General features: G+C 46.8%; 1 protein-coding gene and 1 long non-coding RNA gene across 4 annotated transcripts in view; one reads left to right on the top strand and one right to left on the bottom strand.

Moving 5' to 3' along the window:
- Positions 1 to 647: 647 nt before the first annotated feature.
- On the bottom strand, positions 648 to 13,803 carry LOC115936036 (uncharacterized). Its single transcript, XR_010135254.1, has 2 exons — positions 12,987 to 13,803; positions 648 to 2,286 (listed from the first exon to the last, which is right to left on the bottom strand). It is a non-coding gene; the product is annotated as an uncharacterized lncRNA (long non-coding RNA).
- A 1,837-nt stretch (positions 13,804 to 15,640) lies between these two features.
- ANXA11 (annexin A11) overlaps positions 15,641 to 23,467 on the top strand; it is a 49,979-nt gene continuing 42,152 nt past the window's right edge. Inside the window, exon 1 of one of the 3 annotated variants that reach the window (XM_063710289.1) lies at positions 15,641 to 15,869. The gene's annotated coding sequence lies outside the window, so the exon portion shown is untranslated. Of the gene's footprint in view, positions 15,870 to 19,862; positions 19,956 to 23,467 lie in introns of those variants that run through there. The other 2 variants (XM_004049672.5, XM_063710288.1) reach the window with 2 other exon arrangements.

The following is a 23,467-nucleotide window of genomic DNA, read 5'->3' as shown; positions in this document are numbered from 1 at the left end:
ATGACATGTTAAAAAAAAAAAAAAAAAAAGATGGGGCTTGGTGGCTCCTGCCTGTAATCCCAGCACTTTGGGAGGCTGAGGCGGGTGGGTCACCTGAGGTCAGGAGTTCAAGACCAGCCTGACCTACATGGTGAAACCTCATCTCTACTTAAAATACAAAAATTAGCTGGGTGTGGTGGCAGAAGCCTGCAATCCGAGCTACTCAGGAGGCTGAGGTAGGAGAATTGCTTGAACCCAGGAGGCGGAGGTTGCAGTGAGCTGAGATGGTGCCACTGTACTTCAGCCTGGGTGACAAGAGCGAAACTCCATCTCAAAAATAAATAAGAAAAATAAATAAATAAATTTCATTCCTCTGCCCACTGCCAGTATCCAGCCCCGCTGATGAGGCTGGGGTGAGGTGGGGGGTAACTTTTTAGCACCTGGGCCCTTACGTCCAGCAGGGCTGTGAACAGGGACTTTTTGTGCCAGTAACAGTAGAAAATATGGCAACTGGTGTTTGCCACTATCAAAGAGGAACTTGGAGTCTCGTTGAAGGAGCAAAATTGTAACCACCCAAGGGGTTCACCTTGCCTGCTGCCTCGACAGAGCCGATTGATCAAGACAGGGGAATTGCAATAGAAGAAGAGTAATTCACGCAGAGCCGGCTGTGCGGGAGACTGGAGTTTTATTATCACTCAAATCAGTCTCCTCGAGAATTCGGGGAGCAGAATTTTTAAGCATAACTTGGTAGGGGGAAGCCAGTGAGCCAGGAGTGCTGATTGGTCAGGGATGAAATCATAGGGAGTCGAAGCTGTCTTCTTGAGCTTAGTCAGTTCCTGGGTGGGGGCCACAAGATCAGACGAGCCAGTTTATCCATCTGTGTGGTGCCAGGTGATCCAGCAAGTGCAGGGTCTGCAAAATGTCTCAAGCACTGATCTTAGAAGCAGTTTAGGGAGGGTCAGAATCTTGTAGCCTCCAGCTGCATGACTCCTAAACCATAACTTCTAATCCTGTGGCTAATGTTAGTCTAGTCCCCAGACAAGAAGGAGGTCTGCGTTGGGAAAGGGCTGTTACCATCTTTGTTTAAACTATAACTACAAACTAAGTTTCTCCCAAAGTTAGTTCAGCCTACGCCCAGGAATGAACAAAGACAGCTTGGAGGTTAGAAACAAGATGGAGCTGGTTAAGTTAGCTCTCTTTCACTGTTTCAGTCATAATTTTGCAAAGGCAGTTTCAAAATGACTATCCATGAGTTTGTAAAATAACCCAGGATGCCTGTTGTTCACAGCACATAGCCTGCTGTGTGTCTAAGCTGATAATCAGCTAGACTTTGGGGAGAGAAAAATGCCAAAAGAAAATGGTCTTGCCCTGCTAGAGAGTCTTCAGGTCTCCCTTTGGATGCATGAGCAATATGGAAGGGAATGGAGAAGGAGGAGAAAGAAAAGTCACCCTCCATAATTGGGACAGGGTTTGGAACTCTTGCGGCCAATTCTTTCATGCTGCCTGGCCCCACCTGCCCCGGAGACTTCTGGTGCTTAACGGAGGCTTTCTTCTGGCTGCCCTGGAACTGTGAATGGGCCTGCCTTGGATAATTTTCCCTCCAGGCGCTCTCTACCTGGGGTCTGTGAACACCCTCGAAGTAGTATCCACCATGAATTGTATGAATAATTACACATATGTGCACGCTCATGAATACATGGACCCATGCATATGTGTTCACGGCGTTCTTCAAATGTCCCCATGATATCTATACCAGTCACAACTTATTACCTCTCAGCTCCATATTCACCCACTAATACCTGCTCTGTGATAATGGACAGGATTCCCACGAGCATTTCTCCTCTACACTAAGCATAACGTGAAGCTTTCTCAGTGGAGGGGGCTGAGAGAACAGTGCAGGTGAAAGGAGCTTCTCTTCCTGGGTCTGGCTGGTGTGAGGAGATCCAGTGGTACTCTGCTCCAGTCACGTGCCCAGAAGGTCCCAGGCAACTAGTCTTGTCCTGGCATGGTGATCGCCCTCTTAGTATCCTCCCAACACAGGCACCACGTGATCCATGCCTTCTGTCCACACTGGAGACCCAATCATTCTACATGCTCATACACTCAACCCAGCAGTGTGGCTCGCATGGGCTGTGGAGGTTTGTTTCCTGCTTGTCCAATAATTGCAACCAGCTCTAGACTATGCAACTCAGCAAATCTCTCTGCTATGTAGGGGGCTGCAATGATACCTTCTCCAACAATGTCTGATCTCCAGCCTGGGGAGGGGGCCCCATTCCAAGCTTGTCCTTCCTGGGTACTCTTCTCCACCTGTAGGGAGAGTAGCCCTATAAGGTTCTCTTTGAATCATATAGTTGCTCTTTTATCATAGCTGAATAATTCTTTATATTAAACTTCCATTGCATGAACCACTTGTGGTTTCTATCTCTTGATTGGAACCAGTCTGATACAGTACTTGTGGCCCCCAAAATATTGAGATCCACCATATCTAGTCCCAGGTAAAACAAAAATATAAAAACTCTCAGCTCATTGCCTAGAACATAGAACACAATCCATTTAAGTAGCTGTTACTACCATGTGTTGGAGATGGAGGTCAGTTGCCGCATACGGTTGGCAGCTCTGCAGAATCACCTTAGACATTCCCTCTTGCCTGTTTAGCTTGAGCTGCATTCTCTCTGGTATAGCAGTAAAATAACAAGTGGCTAAAGCTATCACTTATGGAGCACACACTTCATCTCAAGCAGTGGGCCATGAGTTTTGTATGCACTATTTGCCCCATTTTGCAGTTGGAAAAGGTGAGGATTAATGAAGTTGGAAACTTGCCCAAGTTTTCACAGTTGATCCTGGAAGAGCTGGAATTTGAACCCAGGTGTATCCAATTCCAAAAACCAAAGTATTCACCACCACAATATATTTGTTTGTAGCATTTATTGCTGGGTTAAGCTCTGTTCTAAATGGTTCACAGTGGTTATGTAATGTGTTTCCTGTCACAGCAGTGTTTGTAAGCAGTGTTTTATTCTTGTTTTATAGATAAAGAGACTAAATGTCTCAACCAAGGCCTCTCAGTTAGTGAGAGATGGAGGCAGGATTTGAAACTGGCCCCCTGACTCCAGAGCCCACACTGCTAATGTCTAGTATACTGCTTCCCTGGCTGACATAATAGAAATGAACTTTGGGGTGTGACTGTACCTACCCCTGGGGACTGTGATGGCTGAAACAATGGAAAGCACATGGCATTTGACTCACATGCAGTTCCTGCTGCTCCCAACAATGCCGTCCATGTGTGTTAGTAAAGGATAGAGAGCTGGAGAGAAGGGTGTAGGTATAGGACCAGGTGTGCCATGTCATCACCCTAACGTACCTAACCCTAACCCCAACCGTAACCCTCAGGGGCAGTGATGGCCTACAGGCACCTGCATTAGGGTGGTTTGGAGGATCCATGTTCATCGCCAACCCTCCCCTAGAGAGGGGGTTCCCTGACACTCAACATCTGGATCTGCCCATGGCAGATCGAGCCACTACAGTGTCTTGCCTATACCCCAGGCTCTGATTCTACCTCACCAACTGTGATTAGTCCTCTTTGTGTGGCCTCATGGTTGTTCACTGATTTGGCTCTAAGACCCTAGCTGCTGATGGGGAGAGGGATATATGACACATTATGAGATCCAGAATATTTGCAGGTTGCTAAGAAAAAGCACAGCTATTCCAGATACTGAGGACCAAAGAGCATATTCTCCTCTAGGTGTTCATAGAGAGGCTTCATAGAGAAGCCACATCCTCAACAATATCCCTGCAACAGATGGGGATCAGTGTTCAAAACCATGCTTTGTATAACGTGTATCATGTCCCTCAACCAAAGCACAAAGCATTAAAAGTCATTCTTCAAGGAGTCAGTGGGAAGCAGTCAAGCTCACAGGTTCACGGCTCTGGCTAAATTGGTAATAGATTTAAGAATATTTGTCCAGAGGATTGAATACAGCATGCACTCTGCAGGCACTTATCCACGAGTAGCATTTCTCTTAGCTAAGCTTTTGAAAAGTATAGTGTGGCTCCGAGGTTGAGATTCTACTTGGAATGCTGGAACTTTCCATTGCCAATTAAGAGATGAGCCATATACCTTAATAACAAACTGAGCCGTGGCTTGACATAGATCCTCTTATGAAAACTCATGCACCAGAAAGAATATTCCTCTCTTTCCCTGCTGCCACCAAGCGACAAGCCCACCTTTGTGTGCTTGCATCCAACTGTGATAAGCCTATGTATGTCCAGTTGGTGAAGGCCCATTGTGCTGAACACCAAATCAACCTAATCAAGGGTGATGACAACAAGAAACTAGGGGAATGGGAAGGCCCCTGTACAACTGACAGAGAGGGGAAACCCTGTAAAGTGGTTGGTTGCAGTTGTGCAGTAGTTAAGGACTATGGAAGGAGTCTCAGGCCAAGGATGTCATTGAGCAGTACTTCAAATGCAAGAAATGAAGAACTAAATCTTTGCCTCACACATGGAAAGAAAAGAAAAAAGAAAAAGACAGAGAGAAAGAAGGAAAGAAAGAAAGGAAAGAAAGAAAGAAAGAAAGAAAAAGAAAGAGAAAGAAAGAAGAAAGTCAACGTGTTTCTGAAGAGAAGGCCAACCCACATCCCCTCCAAAGTGCATCAAGGGAGTCCCTGCAGGCAGAGCCAAGATTCTCTTCAGGAGGAAATTTGAGAGTTCCCTAACAGGGCAATGAATGGGTAACTGATTCCCTACAATTCCACATCATAAAATGCAGTGGCAATAAAAATAACCCAGAAAAAATGTAAAGCAGGCATGTAACTATATATCTTGTTTGGCTACACATACACATAAGCATGTGCACACACACACACATACCTGCGGCCCATCTAATTTTGAGCAATAAGCCCTGTTAAAACTGGTTGTGAAATGTACACCCAAAGTAACTAAATGATTTATTGTTTATCATTATTTCCTATAAATCTCCCTAAATTTGGGGGATTTCCATTAAAATGATTATTTCAGATCCAGATTTGGTAGCCCTTGTTTCTGGAGGTCATTAGATAGCAGTATTCATTGTCTACTAAAACTACTCCTAGTCCATGATGCCCACATCAGGTTATTTGCATCTGAGAGAATGCTTGACCTTCTGTGTTCCACTGCAGAGCAGGGTGGTGGGGCCCTACCGTATGCAACAACCTGCAGGGCACAGATACTGATCCTTAGTAGCTGACACTGGTCAATAGCCTGCACTGTGCCTAACAGTTATGTGGGTCAGTAGGAAAGCAAACTAATGGGCTATCTCAATATGGTTTCAAGTTAAAAATAAAAGGATCCAGGACACATCTTTGTTTTACCCACTGGAAATTATAAGCAGGATAGTTCATATTTTTCCTTACATATTGTGTCAAAGGCTGGAAGAGGATCAAGAAAAGTCACAAGCCATTTAATATGATTTTTGGCAGGTGTTGTCAAAAGATTATATAAATTACAGCAGATGACTGTGTTCTCAGCCTGTGAGCTGTGAATATAGGTCAGGCTTGCAAATTATTAAGCAAAGCCATGCAAATGGACGTTGCTTGCACATGCTAGAATAGGACGACTAACTCGTTCTTGTTTGGCAGAGATTTTTCTTATTTTAGTGCTTGTCTTAGTCCATTAAGTGTTGCTATAGAAGAATACCTGAGGCTGGGGAATTTATAAAGAAAAGAGGTTTATTTGGCTCACAGTTCTGCAGGCTGGGAAGTTCAAAAAGTATGGTGTCAGCATCTGCTCAGATTCTGGTGGAGGCTTTTTGTGCTATGTCATAACATGGTTGAAAATCTCAATAGTGAGTGGACACGTGGGAAGAGACAAAACCCGAGGGGCATCCTGGCTTTACAACAACCCATTCCTGCAGGAACATTCCCGCGAGAACTAAATCCACTCTCATGAGAGAGCTGGAGTGCACCAAGTCATTCATGAGGGATCTGTCTCTGTGACCCAAACACCTCCCACCAGGCACATCTCCCAACACTGCCACATTGGGGATCAAAGTTCAACATGAGTTTTGGTGGGGACAAACTCAAACCATAGTAGTACTGACTGTCCCATGTCCTGTGAAACCCCTCGGTCCCCGGCAAGCCAGGAAGGTTGGTCACCCTTGCTGGAGGCCTTCCTCCCAGGTGGTGACCCCTAGCTGTGTATTCACATTTGGGGATGAGGCACAAAACACTGACTGCAGTCTCTGTGGGGCAGCGGGGCTTGTTGACTGACGGAGCTCACCACAGAGTGTCTGAGCATCAGGTCAGCTCCTCATTGAGGAAACCAGCACACATCAGCCACTGGAGGCCCTTTGTGTGGGACTTTCCTTTTCTCCACAAATGAATCCTCCGGACTCTGGCCTGTAGATTGTAAATTAGGTTGCTCACTCTCTGGGGACTGGGGTCCCATCATTCAATATGTAGATTGTGGCTTAATCCTTGTGTTTAAACTTGTCCTTACCTCCTCCTCCCAAACCTGTGTGGCTCAGACCTCCCATTCTACAGTTTCTTCAGTTCAATTTATATGACAAATAACTCTCCTTTCTCCCCTGGGTGGAGGGGACCCCTGGCTGAAGAGGGTAGAGAAAGTGGCCTAGGGTTTCCACTTATGCCTCTGTTTTCCTGTTTACAGCTTCACACCGTACCTCACCTCTTTAAGTGTGGATCCTTTCTGAGACTCTAGGGGTGAAGTAGCGAGAATCCGTTGGCTTCTTATTTTCTCCCTCTGGGGCATCCAAGTGAGAACATGCACCATTCTGCCAAATTACCACTCCTTTGTATACTATCTCCAAAATACGTGTCCAAATTCTTGGTTGCTGTTTTCTCCTCTCTTGTCCCTATTGTCCTTGAAGGATTTTACCTGTGCTCTTCCTCTACTGCCATTTTATTAGGATTTGGGGAGGGAGAGGAAATAAATTTGTGTTGCAAATCAACCATGTTTCATTGGACATCCATTTCTCTAGCAGTCTCTCTTTTGGTAACACCCAGTGGGTGGATGTTGGCACTTCTGGAACTATCTTCCATGTCTATTATCTTTTCTTTTCTTTTCTACTTTCTATTTATTTATCCAAGTCTGCTGTTTTCAGGGAGGATTCCAATCTTTCAGTTCACTAATCAGCTCTTCAGCTGCATACATTCCACTCCATAGCTCATCCACTCAGGTGGTTTTATTTGTTTAAACTATGAATATATTTTTTGTTTTTTATTCCCATGATCAGTAATACAAAATGAACACATTGTTCATCTCTAACATCCCTAATTGATTCTTTCCTATCCTTTCTTATTTGAGAATATTCATTATACTTACTTCAAAGCACATTACTGGTTGTCTATTTGTTCTGTTTAATCTTCAGATCTGGAGCCAGACAGCTGAGGTTAATCTGTGGCTCCTCATGTTAAGCTATGTGACTTTGGACGAAGTTACTTAATCACTTGACACTTTAGTTTCTTCATTTGTAAAATGTCAATAAAAATAGTCCTACCTTAAACTCTTATAAGGTAGGACTCTTATAAGGTATTCATGTGTCTATTGCAGACATAAAATAGTCCCACTTTATGTTTGCAATAGTGCCTGACACATAAATGCTCAGTAAATATTAGCTATAATTATTATGTTTCCTCAGGTGGAAGTCTCCCTTTCATGGTGGTGCTTCTCAAATGATATTTTTTGACAGTGAACTCATCTTTACCCATGAAATTTTCTGCAAGAAATCTGCTGGCCTAGCTTGCTGTGAGGGAGGGCTGGAAATCGCTGGATGAGCTTGTGCTCCATGTTGCTTTCAAGGAGAGTGCAGAACAGGCAGAGGCACTATCAGGTGGATGAGCTGTGCTCTCACAGCTGGTCTTTGGGATGTGGCTGCTACTTAACTCTTCCTTGGCTTTGCCAGCCATATGGGGCCCTGTCCTGTCTTTCATTCCCTAACACAGCTCATACCAGGAGACAGACACTGCTGTCCTGGTCATCTTGTCTGCCGGGGTGGGGTTGAGGGAGATATTCAGGGTCAATTCATCTAGCTCCTTCCACGGGCATACTTGTTTAACCCTCTGTCAGTAGCCCTTTGGTCCCGTCTTGTTCCAGGCATTCACCACCTCTGGGTGTGGAATGCCTTGTTGCTGGTCCCATTATTGAAGTATATACTGTAGTACACCAATAGTATGTCCTTGGCTGCTGCTCATGAGCTGGGCTGCAGTATCAAATCAGATCCTGTCTGCTTTTGGCTTCTCAGAAACGTGTCAGTGCTTCTGATTCTCTGAACATTTCCTGTTATCTTTTTGAGAACACTAATTTTTTTCCTTCCCTGTCATTCCTGGAGGATGGGTCTGGGTAGAGAAATGGCAGCATGTGCTCAGTCCACTATTGTGAAAAGGGAAGTTACAGAATGTTTAGAAAAGATAAGAAGTAAGCAGAATCTTGGAGAATGAGTAGGAGCAGCCAAAGTGAAAAGAGGAGAAAATGCCATTGTAGGCTGGGGAGACGGCCCGAGCGAAGGTGTGCAGACAGGAGACCACAGGGTAGGGCGAGGGGACACAAGCAATGCGATGTTTCAAGAGAGGCAAGACTTGTAAGGGAGAAGCAGGGCATGATAGTCTTATGTATCAGGTTAAGGGGCTTCACTTTATTCTGGAGAGCCTCTAATGGTTTAAGAAAGTGACATAGGCTGGGTGCAGCGGCTCATGCCTATAATCTCAGCACTTTGGGAGGCTGAGGTGGGAGAATCGCTTGAGTCCAGGAGTTCAAGATCAGACTGGGCAACATACTGAGACTCCATCTCTTAAAAGAAAAAAAGAAAAGAAAAAAGGAAAGAAAGAAGGTGACAAATTCAGATATGCATCTTGTCCACTGTGGAAATTAGATTTGAGGGGCGTGAGACTAGAGCCAAGAAGACCAGTTAGAAAGCTCCTGCAGAAGTCCAGGCTAGAAACTACAAGGGCCTGAAAATTACCACAGCAGTATGTAAGGGATGGAGACAAGGAGTCAGATTCAACAAATATTCAGGAAGCAAAATCTATAGATAAGGAGGATTTTCTAATACTGTTTTCTTTAAATATCATAGAAAGGTACTTCAACCTTCTTCCACTGTGACCATATGCTTTTTTTCTTTTCCTTTTAACTGCATTTTCTCCGTAAGTCGGCCATATGCTTTTTAAAAATTTGCAGAAGTAAGCTATTTTGACTGCAGATAGTTAATCCCATTGGTACTAGCATGTAAACTTTTATGACTATAGTCCAAGTTGAAAATATTTCTATCAAGTTTCATATATGAGCTGTAAGATTACTGGGCATTTTAAGTTTTCTGTGCAGTATCTAATCTTAATACTTCTCAAATTGATAGAAGCGTTATCCAGTTTGTCACAGATGGTCCTGTTGTAATAGTGGATTGAGTTTTATGTTATCTTTGTAGATGTTAGTATTTCATATCAAGTTATAAAATTTAATCTTTCTTAGTGTGCACATCTAGAACTTGTGGACTTCATTGGAATAAAATATATCAGACAAGCTAAGATGCAATCAGATACAGTGAGATGCATAAGACATCTCGTTTCACACAAAAGCATACTTCTATTGGCAATACTCCTCTAGTTCTGCCTTACTACACAGGAGCTCTAACAAAATACATTTACTGAAATTGCTCAAAAAAGACGTATTTATATGTGTGTGTTATAAGTGTATATATTGCACTATTGAGTATGTTCTCTACAGGAGAGAACTTCCATTTTAAATAGGCATGGATGTGAACAGGCTTACATGCTTAAAACTGTATACATATGATGGGGGAGAGAGTTTTCCATAGACTAGTTTCTGGCTCCATACTTGTTTCTCCTCCACTGCTGACATATTTCTGAAAACAGGTGCTGGGGAAGTGTTTATTATTTAGATATCATCTCTGACCCTGCTGGCTGAATCAGAACAATATTCCTGGAAGCCATTCCTATGATGGAAGACTAGCAGTAATGCAACCACACACAGAAGTGACTGTAAACTACATAAAGCTGTCTCACCCCAAGCCAGATCCTAAAAATGCCTATGACCACTCCAACATGAGGGGCACGAGGAGCAATGAGATGGAGGGGAAATCAGAGTGGAAAGAGCCAGCCATCTTAACTACAGTCAAGTGCTGCACGAGGACATTTCAGTCAATGACAGACCATGTGAGACCATGATGGTCAGGCAGGGGCACATGACAGGCAGGTGGCAGGGGCAGGAAGGACTAGCAGCTCTTCCCTGGCTAGCAGTGGGGGTTCTGCCTCCACCTGCCTCCCCAGGACAGAAGCCAGATAAGCTGGACCATGATGGTCCCTTCAGATTATCATACCATATTTTTTCTATACCTTTTCTGTGGTTAGGCATGTTTAGATAGACAAGTACTTGCCATTGTGTTACAATTGCCTATCATATTCTGTACTGTAACATGCTGCAATGGCTTGTAGCCTAGAAGCAATAGGCTATACCAGGCAGCCTAGGCATATAGTAGGCTCTACCATCTAGTTCTGTGTAAGTACACCTGATGACATTTGCACAACAACAAAGTCACATAAGGATGCATTTCTCAGAACACATCCCTGTCATTAAGCAACGCATGACTGCATTTGCACTTAAAATCGCATACTTTTGCAAAGTCTGTAAAAACATATTACCATGTCAAACATTGTTAAAGCCTTTCCCACCAGGACCTTGTAAGGAGCCCATGCAAGCAACGGAGGGGCCCTGCAGTTTCCTGGTGAATCCGTCTCTATTGACAGCATTTGAAAAATGATTCTGGCAGACAGAAATCCAGCTGCTATCAGATCTCTAGCTGGAATGGCTTGTCAGACTGTGGTACCCCAGTGGGGGACAGAACCCAGGAGAAAAAGCAGGTTTAGAGAGAAAAAGTTCATTTCTTGACATGATAAATTTGAGCTTTTGAGGGATATTCTGGTAAAGGTACTAGTAGGCTGGTATTTATTGATACATCTGTAATTCTTGTACCTCCCTCCTATTAAAGGAAATTCAAACAATCCAAACGAATGCAGGGAAAGAGAAAAAAGAAACAACAAGAAAGCATATTGTACATGATATTCAAAATATTAAGCCACTGGTGTAGCCTGTTTGCTGACTAATTAGAATCTTAGAAAAGGTCCTAGAGGGTCTCCCTGTGACAAGCATTGACCCTTTTTTGCCAGATCAGAAGAAGGTCAGGAGGGGGGGCACTGTGGGGTCTCAGGTGAGCAGCTATTTACCAAGCAGCATGGAAGAATTCCAGTTTGTAATAATTTATAGGATTTTATCGATGTGTTCTAGATGAATATCCATTTCAAGGGTATATGTATAACACAAACGATGGCAGAAATAAACCCAAATATTTCTGTTATTCTTATCAATGTGAACTGGTTAAACTCACAAATTAGAAATAGAAACTCAGATGAACTTTTTAAATCTTGTAAAAAACAATATGTCATTTCCAAGAGATAAACCTAAGTAACAATACAGAAAGAGTAAAAAAGGAGAAATAAAACATATGCTAGACAAATGCTATCTCAGGATAACAATATTTATACAAAAAGTAATAAAACTGAATAAGTCATAAAAGGATAAAATAATATTAATTTGTATAAGCCTAATAATTTGCTCTCAAAATTATAAGGCTGGCCGGGTGAGGTGGTACAGGCCTGTAATGCCAGCCACCTAGGAGGCTGAGGCAGGAGGATGGCTTGAGGTCAGGAGTTTGAGGCTGCAGTTATAATCACACCTGTGAATAGCCACTGTACTCCAGCCTGGGAAACATGGTGAGACACTGCCTCTTAAACAAAAATCAAAAAACCAAAAAAAAAAAAAAAGTATAAAGCAAAATCAGAATAAATTAGAGGGAGAAATTGACAAACTACAATAAAAGTGGGAAATGTTAAACCCACTCTTTCAGAAATCAATGGATTGAACAGGAGAGAAAAAAAAAAAAAAAAACCCAGGAGATAAAAGATCTAAATAACCTGATTAGCAAGCTAGATGGAGAGATATAGAGAAAAAAAAAAACCACATAAAAAGTGAAGAGACGTTCACAAAAATTGGGACAGCCAAAAAAAGTCTGTATATGAGGCCACAAAGGAGGCATTAACAAATTCTAAAAGAACACATTTCCTCATCTCCAAGCATTAAAGTTAGAGATCAATGACAAAATGATTGGTTTATTTTTATTTAAATTTTTTTTTTTGTAGAGGGTCTCTCACTGTGTTGCCCAGGCTGGTCTTAAACTCCTGATCTCAAGCGATCTTCCCACCTTGGCCTCCCAGAGTGCTGGGATTACATGCCTGAGCCACTGGGCCCCTCCCCAAATGATTAGTATTATTTTTTAAAAAACTGAAGTTTGAAAACAAAAAAAGAATGGAAAATATACTTCTAAATAATCCATGAATTAAGCATACAATCCTAACATAAAAAACAAAATATTGGCCAGGCACAGTGGCTGATGCCTGTAATCCCGACACTTTGGGAGGCTGAGGCGGGTGGATCACTCGAGGTCAGGAGTTGGAGACCAGCCTGGCCAAAATGGTAAAACCCCATCTCTACAAAAAATTAAAAAATTAGCCGGGTGTGGTGGCGTGCACCTGTAATCCCAGCTACTCAGGAGGTTGAGGCAGGAAAATCTCTTGAACCCGGGAAGTGGAGGTTGCAGTGAGCTGAGATCCTGCCACTGCAGTTCAGCCTGGACGACAGAGCGAGACTCTGGAACAACAACAACAACAAAAACTACAACAACAAAATCCAAATATTTATAACTAAGTGATAACAAAAGCATAGCATATTAAAACTTGTGATATTCAGCTAAAGCAGACGTTTGAGGGAAATGATAATCATATATACTTATTAGAAAACAACAAAAGAGGCCAGGTGCGGTGACTCACACCAGTAATCCCAACACTGGCCCTAAAAATTAAAATTTTTAAAAAGGAAGCTTATATACCATACTACTCAGAGCTATATAGCACGTCACCATTTTTTACAATGCACTCACCTTCCCTTACCTCGTATGATGTTTCTATGAGCCCTGGGAAACAATGAAGCAGGGGTGATTTTATGGATTTTTATAGGTCACGTTGAAGATTTTATAGGTGAGAAAGCCGAGGCTCGGAGGATGCATGACTTGGCAAGTGTCAGAATCAGAACTAGAATAGATCCCACACATTTGAACACCGAGTTTGGTGTCTTTTCCTTCACACCGCATTCTCTGGGGGTGCCTGGGCGGTGACCCCTGCCATTGGCCTTGAGGATTAGGACCTCAGCTCGGGTCCTCTGCAGAGCCTCCTCAGTCCCTAGCAACTTGCTGGCACCTAGCCGGGGCTAAACGTAGGTTTGTTGAAAATTATAAAAGGGTAAGCCCAGGGGTAGCTATTCACCATTCTGGGTTTGAAGAGCTCTGATGCAGAAAGGTGTATACATCCAGCAGGAATTCCACCCTACATGATTTATTATAAACGTGGTATTCTAGGAGCATTCGCTCAGCCACGGAGAAAAATGGGCCTTTCGAAGAAGCTGGCCTTCGCGGTCGCTGTGGGGCGGCAGAGCAGGCGCAGGCGTCCAGGCAGGGGGGGCTGGGTAGGCGCCAGGAGACCTTCCCGGACCAATCCCCGGGCCCAGAGAGAGCTCCTGGAGACCTTACCTCCCCAGGAAATTCACACAGATTTCTTGGGGGCTTCACACCCGCGCCCCCAGTCCCGCCATCTCCTACGCCGCAGCAGGCGCCCCCACCAGAGACTCTGAGAGTCTCTGGTGGTGCCTCTGATCCTCTGCTCTTCTGTTCCAGGCAGCGTTTTCTCCGAGCGGCTCTGGAGACTTTGGCCTGAGTTTCACCCTCACTCGCCGACTCATGTCCAAAAAATGCAGTCCAGCCCCGAAAGAGAGCCGCGCCTGCTGGTGGGGGTAGGGGGTGTTGGAGCGGCCACGGAATATGACTGAGCGCCCGGGGCCCGTTGTGAGGCCCGGGCCAGGCTGTCCCAAAGCGCCGTTCCTGCCCGGCACCAGCACACCTGCCCAGACAGGGAGAAGGTCGGAGCCTCCCCTCCAGTCCTTCCGGCTTTTATTGTTCAGAGCGACTTTAAAACGCAAATCGGGCCGGGCGCGGTGGCTCACGACTGTAATCCCAGCACTTTGGGAGGCCGAGGCGGGCGGATCATTTGAGCCTAGGAGTTCGAGAACAGCTTGGCCAATATAGTGAAACCCCGTCTCTACTAAAAATATGAAAATTAGCCGGGCGTGGTGGTGGGCATCTGTAGATCCAGCAACTCAGGAGGCCGAGGCAGGAGAATCGCTTGAACCCGGGAGGCGGAAGTTGCAGTGAGCCGAGATCGCGCCACTGCACTCCAGCCTGGGCGACAGATCGAGACTCCGTCTCAGAAAAAAAAAAAAAAAAAAGGAAAATCGAACCAGCAGCTTGTTTGTAACAGCCAAACGTAGGCAACAACCTAAATGTCCTTCAGTAAGGAGCTAGGTAATGAAGAATGGTGAAGCGCACGGTGGCGCGCAGTGTGCAGTGGATGGGAAGAACCAGGTCTGTTCAGGAGCGCTTGTATGGAAAGACCCTCCAAGATATAGTGAGTAAAAAAACATGTTGCAGAAAAGTACTGCAATATTGTTTTGTAAACAATACGTTTATGTAAACACACACACACAGTGTTAAAGAGAGATATTTGGAAGGACACACCTAAGAGTGGGCTGGGGGAGTGGAGGGAAGAGTGAATCTCAATTTTTACTCATTTTTTGAATTTTTTATTTTTAGTTTTTTAGAGACTGGGTCTCACTATGTTGCCCAGGCTAGTCTGGAAGCCCTGTCTTCAAGCCATCCTCCTGTCTTGGCCTTCCAAAGTGCTGAGATTACAGGCGTCAGCCACCACTCATTAAAAAAAAAAAAATGTATACCTACCATATATGCATATATTACCTGGGTGACCTTTTAAAAATATGGTTTATTTTTAGAACATCTTTAGATTTACAGAAAAAGTGTGAATACAGGGAATTCTCCTAAACCCGGGCTTTTCCTATTATTAACATCTTAAGTCATTTTTATATATCCGTGGGTTCCTCTTGGCTGTGACAGTGTCCTAGACTTTCCTTGTTTTTGATGACCTTGCTAGTTTTCAGGAGTACTGGTCATGTATATGGCAAGGGCCTCAATTGATTTGTGATGTTTTCCTCATGATTACAGTGGGGTTAGCTGTTCTTGGGAGGAAGACCACAAGCGGTGCATGCAATCAGTATGATTTACCCCTGTCGAGGTCACCTTGACGGCTGGGTGGTTTGTCAGGTTTCTCCACGATAGTCACTAACCGCTCCCTTCCTCACATACTGTGCGTGACCTTCCCCCTCCACCACCACCGAGTGTTGCTATAAAGGAAATGAGTTTGACCTTTTCAGTGTAAAAAGTTTTCTCTACCTTAAAGAGAGTCACTAACCGACGCACACGGGGCTGGAGAGGACTTAGGAAATGCCCACCCCTGCAGGAGGGCGAATGCGGCTCTGCGCGGCACTGCGCGCCGCAGGGGTTAGGGGCTGCAGAGGGACCTCCGGAGCCCGAGACTTCCTGGAGCAGCTCCGCAGCCGGAAGGCCACTGTTCCTTGCGGGCCCGCCCTGCCCAGTCCTCATCTCGGGGGCGGGGCCGCGCTCAGGCCCCACCCCTCTCTTGCCCTGCCTCTGGCGCCTGGGGCAGCCGCGCCCGCGGAGTTTTCCGCCCGGCGCTGACGGCTGCGGCGCCTGCGGCTCCTCAGTGCCCTGAGTGTCCCGCGTGCCCCGCGAGCGGGAGTGGGACCCAGCCCTAGGCAGAACCCAGGCGCCGCGCCCGGGACGCCAGCGGAGAGAGCCACTCCCGCCCACGTCCCATTTCGTCCCTCGCGTCCGGAGTCCCCGTGGCCAGGTGAGTGAGGGTCCCGGGCCGGCTGGGGGCCTGGGACCAGGCGGCGGCAGTGCACCGCGGCGCCGCGGATGAGGCCCGGGGCTGCCTCGCGCCCAGCCCAGCGCGGCCCTGCGGCTTCCTGGTTGCACTACAGGCGTGGGGGTGGGGGCCGGAGGAGGGCGTCGGCGGGTCGCGGGCGGGCCGTGTCGGCCTGGCAGCCCCCTAGATCAGCCTCGGCGTCTGGGGCTGCTCCCTCCTGTGTGGTCGGGGTGCACTCGCCGGCCCCCCCGGGCTCAGGGGTCAGGGTCTCAGTCTGGGCCTGGGTAGGGCCAGGGGCCGTGACCCTGGGCGCAGGAGGCAACCGGTGGCGGGAGGGGTGCCGGAGGCCCGGCCCCGCAGCCCTGCGGAGCCCTCCAGGGTGCGCGCGCCCTTCTAGGCGAGGCTTGGGGAGATAAAGCAGAGAAGGCTATCTTCAGGAACTTTCCTCCGAAACTGGGAGCACGCACATTCCTGGGAGCTGCTACCATTGCAGTTTATTTGTAAGAAACTCTCCCCAGTGTTTGAGGGAATGCGGGAGCCATCCCAGGTGCTGTGCGTGCCTTCGCCCCTTCCCCAACCTTGATCCCCAGTTTCAGGAAGGGATTCCTGGACTTGTATCTCCCATGGGTGCAGGCCAGGCCCTTAAGACTTAGGTAAAACGGTCTGTTGGTTTAAAGGAGACACGCGAAGTTTGTTACCTAGAGACTTTGGAGGGGAAAAGTTAAGCCAGCCAGTGCTAGCCCAAGCTGGAAACAGTCAGCCCGGGGCATTTCTGTCTCTGCCCTCCAATCCTTGACCTCTCTGTAGAGATTCGGCGTTTGTGGTAGCTCTCCCCTCTGTTCTCTGCGCTGGGCATGGAGTGGAGCTGTGAGGCCGAGCCCCTGCCCTGCCCTGCCCTGCCCACGCAACAGGGACTAGGTTTGCAGGGCAGGGCCTGGTATGCTCACCCTTCACTGGCTCTCATTGCTTTCCTCATTCCTTTTATGCGGCAGTCAATTGTTGGGGATTCCAGGAGGATTAACAGGGCCCCTTTCCTCAAGGCATTCTTTGTGCTGCAAGGTGTTCCCTGACAAGAGAGGCCAGGTGAGGTGCCAGGGCAGTTTGTTGCCCTGGCATTGGGTGCCCACTACTTCAGGCTCCTGCATACCTTGCTATCTTGTCTCTGACTATTGTCTGTGCTTTGGTTTCTTCATCTGTAAAATGGGGGTAATAGTAATCCCTGCCTCACAGGCTTGTTGTGAGATTCAGTGCATTCATTTATTTAATAACAATACAGAGCTCAGGTACGGACCAGTCAGAACAGGTGGTGACTGCTGCACCACACTTGTGTATCCCAGATGGGTGTCACCCACATTAGCCATAAAGTGTGTGAGGCAGGCCTGGGTCATAAATAATCAGGTGTAAGGGTCAATAAATAGTAGCAGTGTAAGGTTCAGCTAAAGTTGAAATGCACTTCTCCTGAACCATCTTTCTGGCTTAGCTCATGCTAAGCTCATGCTCTCTGTCTTACTGGAATGCCCTCCCTCCCCCGTCTGGCCTAACATTCTCCACCTTCCTGGGAGCCATCCGGGTGCCTGCTCCCAGCAGGAGGGACGGGATATGCTCTGAGCTCACTCAGCCCTTTTGGCACTGACTCGGTTCTCATCTCTTGCCTTGCATAGTATTTGTGTGGCCGTGTGGCTTATCGCTGCCCTGTCCTCTGACTCTGGAGGGTGGGGGCTGTTTCTGACTTACCTCTTGGTGGCAGCACCCAGGATGGGCCTTGCCTAATGTAGGTGCTCAGAAAATTAGTTGTCGTTAGTTGGACAACAGAGACAGCACAGGGAAGTGGTTTCCCTGTGGTTAAAATGTAGGACCTTGAAGGCTGGGTTTGGATAGAGAAACGTGGGGAGGGTGAGATGGAGATGAATTGGGACTAAGAGGTGGGAGTGGAAGCCCCATCTGACGCCTTTATGCATGATATTATAGAAAGGGCCCACCCTGGGTGGATGTGTCTAGAAGGCCAGGATCGATTAGTGATGCCTAGTTCACGTGATTGGGGAGGTGATGTGTGGCTTGGGATGACAGGAGTGGGAGTTGAGACAGAATAGGTTAGTGTGGGTTCTTCTTGGAAATTGTAGAATAGAGAAAAGAAACTGGTGTGGGCAGGAGCTGAATGTGGAACCAAAATGCATGCTGAATGCTGGAACATCAGAGGTCCTGGGACCTTTCTGGTGCACCTCCTCCTTCCTCCTGGATTCACCCCTCTTCTTCCGCTGTCTTTTTTTTTTTTTTTTTTTTTTTTTGAGACAGATTTCACCCTGTCACCCAGGCTGGAGTGCAGTGATGCAATCTTGGCTCACTGCAACCTCCGCCCCCTGGGTTTAAATGATTCTCCTCCCTTGGCCTCCCGAGTAGCTGGGATTACAGGCATGCGCCACCGTGCCCGGCTAATTTTTGTATTTTTAGTAGAGACGGGGCTTCACCATCTGGTCAGGCTGGTCTTGAACTCCTGACCTCAGGTGATCTGCCCGCCTCAGCCTCCCAAAGTGCTGGGATTACAGGCATGAGTCACCGTGCCCGGCCTCCTCTCTCTTCTTAGCCACTGTCTTCCCCTGTAAGCCTGAAGCAGTTCCTGGCACTTGTTCCCATGGGGAAGCGTCTGTGTAAGGGTATGCTTCACCAGCACTGCCAAGGAAGCAGACTTTTCACTTTCTCTGGATTTTTCTCTGCAACACCCTCTGATCCCATTGCCCCCAGAATAGTAGGAATTTTGAGTGATACCTAGATAGGAAAGCTCTTAGGATTAATGAAGAAACTGAGATTTTCTTGGTGGGAGTTTGTGCTTTTGAAGGGAGTTGTTGCAATTCAATGGAACTCTGTAATAACTACTGAAACTGTTACACATTAGGCTTACTGACCCCATCTCCTATAACCCATGGAATAAAGACCTAATAGTCACATAGTTGTTTGCTGTTTGGGAAGATCCTAAAAGTACAGCCTGAACAGTGACCCAAACCACAGCTGGCCTTGCCCATGCGGATGTGAGGAAGGAATGGGTGGGGGCAACTAAGAAATTGGGGGACAGAGTTCTCTGTGCTGGGTATCCTAGGACAAGCCACCCAGCCACACAGAGCCCCCCCCCCCCCCTCCCAGAACAGTTCTGGATGATAAAATGCCTGCCTGGAATGGAGAATCAGATGAGAAGATGTTTGCAAAGGGGTTTGAGATCAGTTAGGGGGTGGTGATGACAATGTTGATATCGTGGGTGTGTGACTGCCAGGAGCTGTGAAGCAGAGGGTGGAGTGTGCGGTGGTCAAAGCCTGGTTCTGGGATCTCTAGCTTTCCAGGGGCTTAGGCTCCACCTTAGCAGAAAAGAAGGAAAGGAAATTGAGAAGGAAGTCAGGTGTCCCCTGCCCCTCACACTTGGGGGTGGCTGACTTGGAGGACATGAGATGGGGGAAATCTGAGTGAGGACAGAGAGGAGAAATGTGGAGGCTGCTCACAGGGAGGCTAGGGAGCATATGGCATATCCAGCCTGGGGAGTGGCACCACTGGGGGTAAGGGTGCGTGTGTCGGTGGGGAAGGAGTGGTGATAACAGATGTGAGCTTGCTGTGTCCACTAAAAAGGTCACGGCTATTTTTAGGAAGTAGGTAACAAGGCATGTTCCTGTAGAACTGCTTATTACTGAGAACCCACTGTTGGCCTCACCCTGCGTGGTGTGCTTAAAAGGAGAGACCGCCCCCACTCACCCTAGAGTCATCCACCTGGTGTCCCTGAGACATGGGACACTGGATGAGGACCAGGTTTGGAGGATGAAGAAGATCATGTATTTGGTTTTGGACATGTTGTGTTTGAGGTGTCTTTGAGATACCAAATAAGCTGGTGGGTCTGGGGCTCAGGAGGCGTCTTGGCTAGACAGACATTTGTCTAGGTTGTGTTTGTATTTGAAGTCATGGGCACAGCGAGATTGAAGAACTCACCTCGAACAGCTGAGTAAAGGAAGATGAACCTATAAAGGACCCAGAAAAAGAGCGACCTGAGAGGGGCCCAGAAAGCCAGGACAGAGTTGTATCCCAGGAGCCAGGGTGAGTCTGCTTCGTGGGATGGAGTGGTCAGCTTGGCATCGCGGCTGTGGTGAGTGATATGGAGGAGATGTGGCTGCCTTCACTGCTTTGGTGGGATGATGTGAGCAGAAGCGAGGTTGGAGCGAACGGGTGAGGAGTAGCAGGATGTGAGGATCTGATGATAGTAAGTTTAGACAGGCTCTGAAATGTTGGCTTTGAAGGCGAGGAGGACGTCGTTAAGGGAGTGTTTGATTCTGTTGCCTCGATTTACCCTCCTGCTCCCTTTCCAATCCCAGAAGGGAACATGTGGATGGCCTGCCACTGACATCCCTCCCCACGGCGCTCCGTGCTCAGGCAGACCTAGGTACCTGCAAGGGTTTGCTTCTTTCACAAAGTGGATTCATTCTCATGAATGAATGAATGAGTGAATGAAGCATGTTGCCCAGGTTGGTCTCAAAGCCCTGGCCTCAAGCAATCCCCCCGCCCTGCCTCAGCCTCCCAAAGTGCTGGGATTACAGGAGTGAACCACTGCACCTGGCTGGTATTAAATTTTCTTTGTGGCCAACTGCATGATAAATATTAACATGTTTCATGGGCGTGAAAGGAGAAAATAGGTACTCTGCGGGACACTGACTTTAGATAGATCTCTTAACTTCAGTTACCCTTATATCCCTGCTTGCCTGGCTGTCAGATTCTGAGAGGTATAACAAAAACTCTCACTGTAGTTTTTTAAAGTCCAGCTTTACTTATATTTGTGGGAGTTCTAGCCTTTGAGTTTGGCTTTCATGTTTCATGTATATAGGCTTATCAAGCTGATCTTCCTACCTGTCATTTGCTGGTTATTTAATGCCTTTGGTCTTTGGCCTTAAATTCCATATTGTCTGTGTTTTAGGAGAATACATGGCCAAGGATCTGGGAGAATCTCTTTTCTTTACAGTCTTAAAATTAATAAATAAGTGCATTTTATAAGATAATAAGTGAAAGGCTCAGAAATTTAAATGCAGGCATCAGAGGACATTCAAGCCATGCCCCTTTAGTTTCTGTTCAGGCTCACGTGGAGCGGTTAGTAATCAGGTCTCACTGATGACCATGAGCTCCCTGTCCTTGGCTGTCCTAATGGTCCCCATGATAGCCAGATTTTTAGTAGGGGTGGATAAAGTAAGATTTGCGTGCAAACTCCTGGGACGTTGCCTGGGAACCTCTTCTCTCACTTTGCAATTCCTGCCCCTTCCTGTAGGTCCAAGAAGCGGACTGCTCTGCCTCTCATTTACGCATTTCCTTCCTCATTCCAGACAGCAAGATGAGCTTTTGACAGAGTAGCCAGTACAAACACTTCTCAGGGCCAGAAATCAGAAAGACGCGGGCCCCAAGTCATAAGCTCGTCTCTGTGCTTGTGTTTTAAGCCACATAAACTGTCTCAGCGGGCTGGACTAGCCTATGCCTTGTTGTACCCTGAGATCCTAGTGAGTAGTTCTCCAAGTACTGTGTTTACAGATAAAGGCAAATGCCAGAGAGAAATGGCTGGAAAAACCCCTTGGCCTGCTAAGGCAGGATTATCGAAATGTCTTCAACGTATATGTTTTTAAATTTTACATATTTTTTCATTTTTATTTATTTTGAGACCAGACTAATTTTTGTATTTTTGGTAGAGATGGGGTTTTGCCATGTTGCCCAGGCTGGTCTCAAACTCCTGGGCTCAAGTAATCTGCCCACCTCAGCTTCGCAAAGTGCTGGGATTACGGACATGAGCCACTGCACCCAGCCAACCACTGTGCCCAGCCTATTTTTACTATTAATATTTCCACCTCTGTTTTTCTTTGCATTTATTTGGTATGTCTTTGCCCAACCCTTAGTTTTAAATATTTCTTTCTCACTTAAAAAAGTTTATCTTGGCTGGGCGCGGTAGCTCACGCCTGTAATCCCAGCACTTTAGGAGGCCGAGGCGGGCAGATCATGAGGTCAGGAGATAGAGACCATCCTGGCTAACACGGTGAAATCCCGCCTCTACTAAAAATATAAAAAATTAGCCAGGCGTGGTGGCGGGTGCCTATAGTCCCAGCTACTCGGGAGGCTGAGGCAGGAGAATGGCATGAACCCGGGAGGCGGAGCTTGCAGTGGAGCCGAGATCGTGCCACTGCACTCCAGCCTGGACGACAGAGCAAGACTTGGTCTCAAAAAAAAAAAAAAGTTTATCTTGAAGATGGAATCTTCGTAAATAAAATTTGTTTCTCTTATAATCAGAACGTGGTTGAGAGTGGATGGAGGTTGACAGAAGGCAAAGATAACAGCAACAAACCTAATTGCATGGTTTCTGTCTTTGGTAGAGGAATTCTGACTGTTGACATACCAGATATACTTGATTTTATTCTTTGCATCTTGCTTATTACTTATTATACTTGCATGTATTCCTTTCCTGATTTTTGCTGTTGGGTTAAGTTTCTCATCGTCATCTTCCCCATGCCACCTGTATTACGTTTCAGGTTTGGTTGTGAATGAAGAGAGGAGCCCCGTCTCTCTCTCTCTCTCTCTCTCTCTCTCTCTCTCACTCTCTCACTCACTCTCTCACTCTTTCTTGAAAAATCAGGGTCGAGGTTAAGTGTGTGTTCCATGAGATTGTCTTGGCACCAGGCTCCTTATGGACTGTTGTCCCTAGCATTCTCAAAGGCTGTGGTTTTCAAACTTGAGCATGTATAAGAACAATCTGGAAGGCTTGTTAAAGCATAGATTCTTGGACTGCACCCTGAATCATTCTAATTTAGGAGGTCTGTGATGGGACCTGAGCACTTTAATTGCTTACAGGCTCCCATATTGTATAATGCTGCCAGGCCACATGTTGGGTAGCACCGTCTAGGTGCCTCCCTTAACTGCATGGCCCAAGACAGCTCACTTTCACATCCCCATGGCAGGCCCTCCTAGCTGCTAGGGGTCTGGGAAGCAGTCCTTAGTGGGGGCTGCTGTGTGCCAGGCTATGGTGTGTTCTGTTACTAAAGCAAGAGAGAACAGATGGTTGAGGAGGACAATCAGAAGTTTCTGGAACACCACCCACTGCTCTCCTGAATTTGAAACTACTACTATGCTTATCATTCTTGCTGTTGGCTAAGCCTGTGTTCCTCAGGTTAGGAAGTGGGAATGGTTTCTCATGACAGTGGCAAGCCCGCAGGCAGTGCAAGCAAGGCAGCTTCTGTTCCTGTGGGCTGGTGCACAAGCTGGCAAGCTGCTGTGGCTTTGCTGATGCCCCGAGAGTCATCTGCTGCTCCCAGCCGTCAGGTCTGGCGTCCACATACTCCATTGCTGCAGCCACCACCAGATCTTCCAGACCCCATGGGATTGAGGGGCCCCCTCCAAGACCCAGTGGGATAGGGGTTATTTTTTTTTTGAGACAGAGTCTCACTCTGTTGCCCAGGCTGGAGTGCAGTGGCATGATCTCGGCTCACTGCAAGCTCTGCCTCCCGGGTTCACGCCATTCTCCTGCCTCAGACTCCCAAGTAGCTGGGACTACAGGCGCCCGCCACTGCGCTTTGCTAATTTTTTTT

The sequence above is a fragment of the Gorilla gorilla genome, chromosome 8 (genome assembly GCF_029281585.2).
Source record: "Gorilla gorilla gorilla isolate KB3781 chromosome 8, NHGRI_mGorGor1-v2.1_pri, whole genome shotgun sequence".
NCBI classification, from domain to species: domain Eukaryota; kingdom Metazoa; phylum Chordata; class Mammalia; order Primates; family Hominidae; genus Gorilla; species Gorilla gorilla.
Note: the sequence above shows the minus strand (reverse complement) of the source record. Positions and strands in the feature narration are given on the sequence as shown.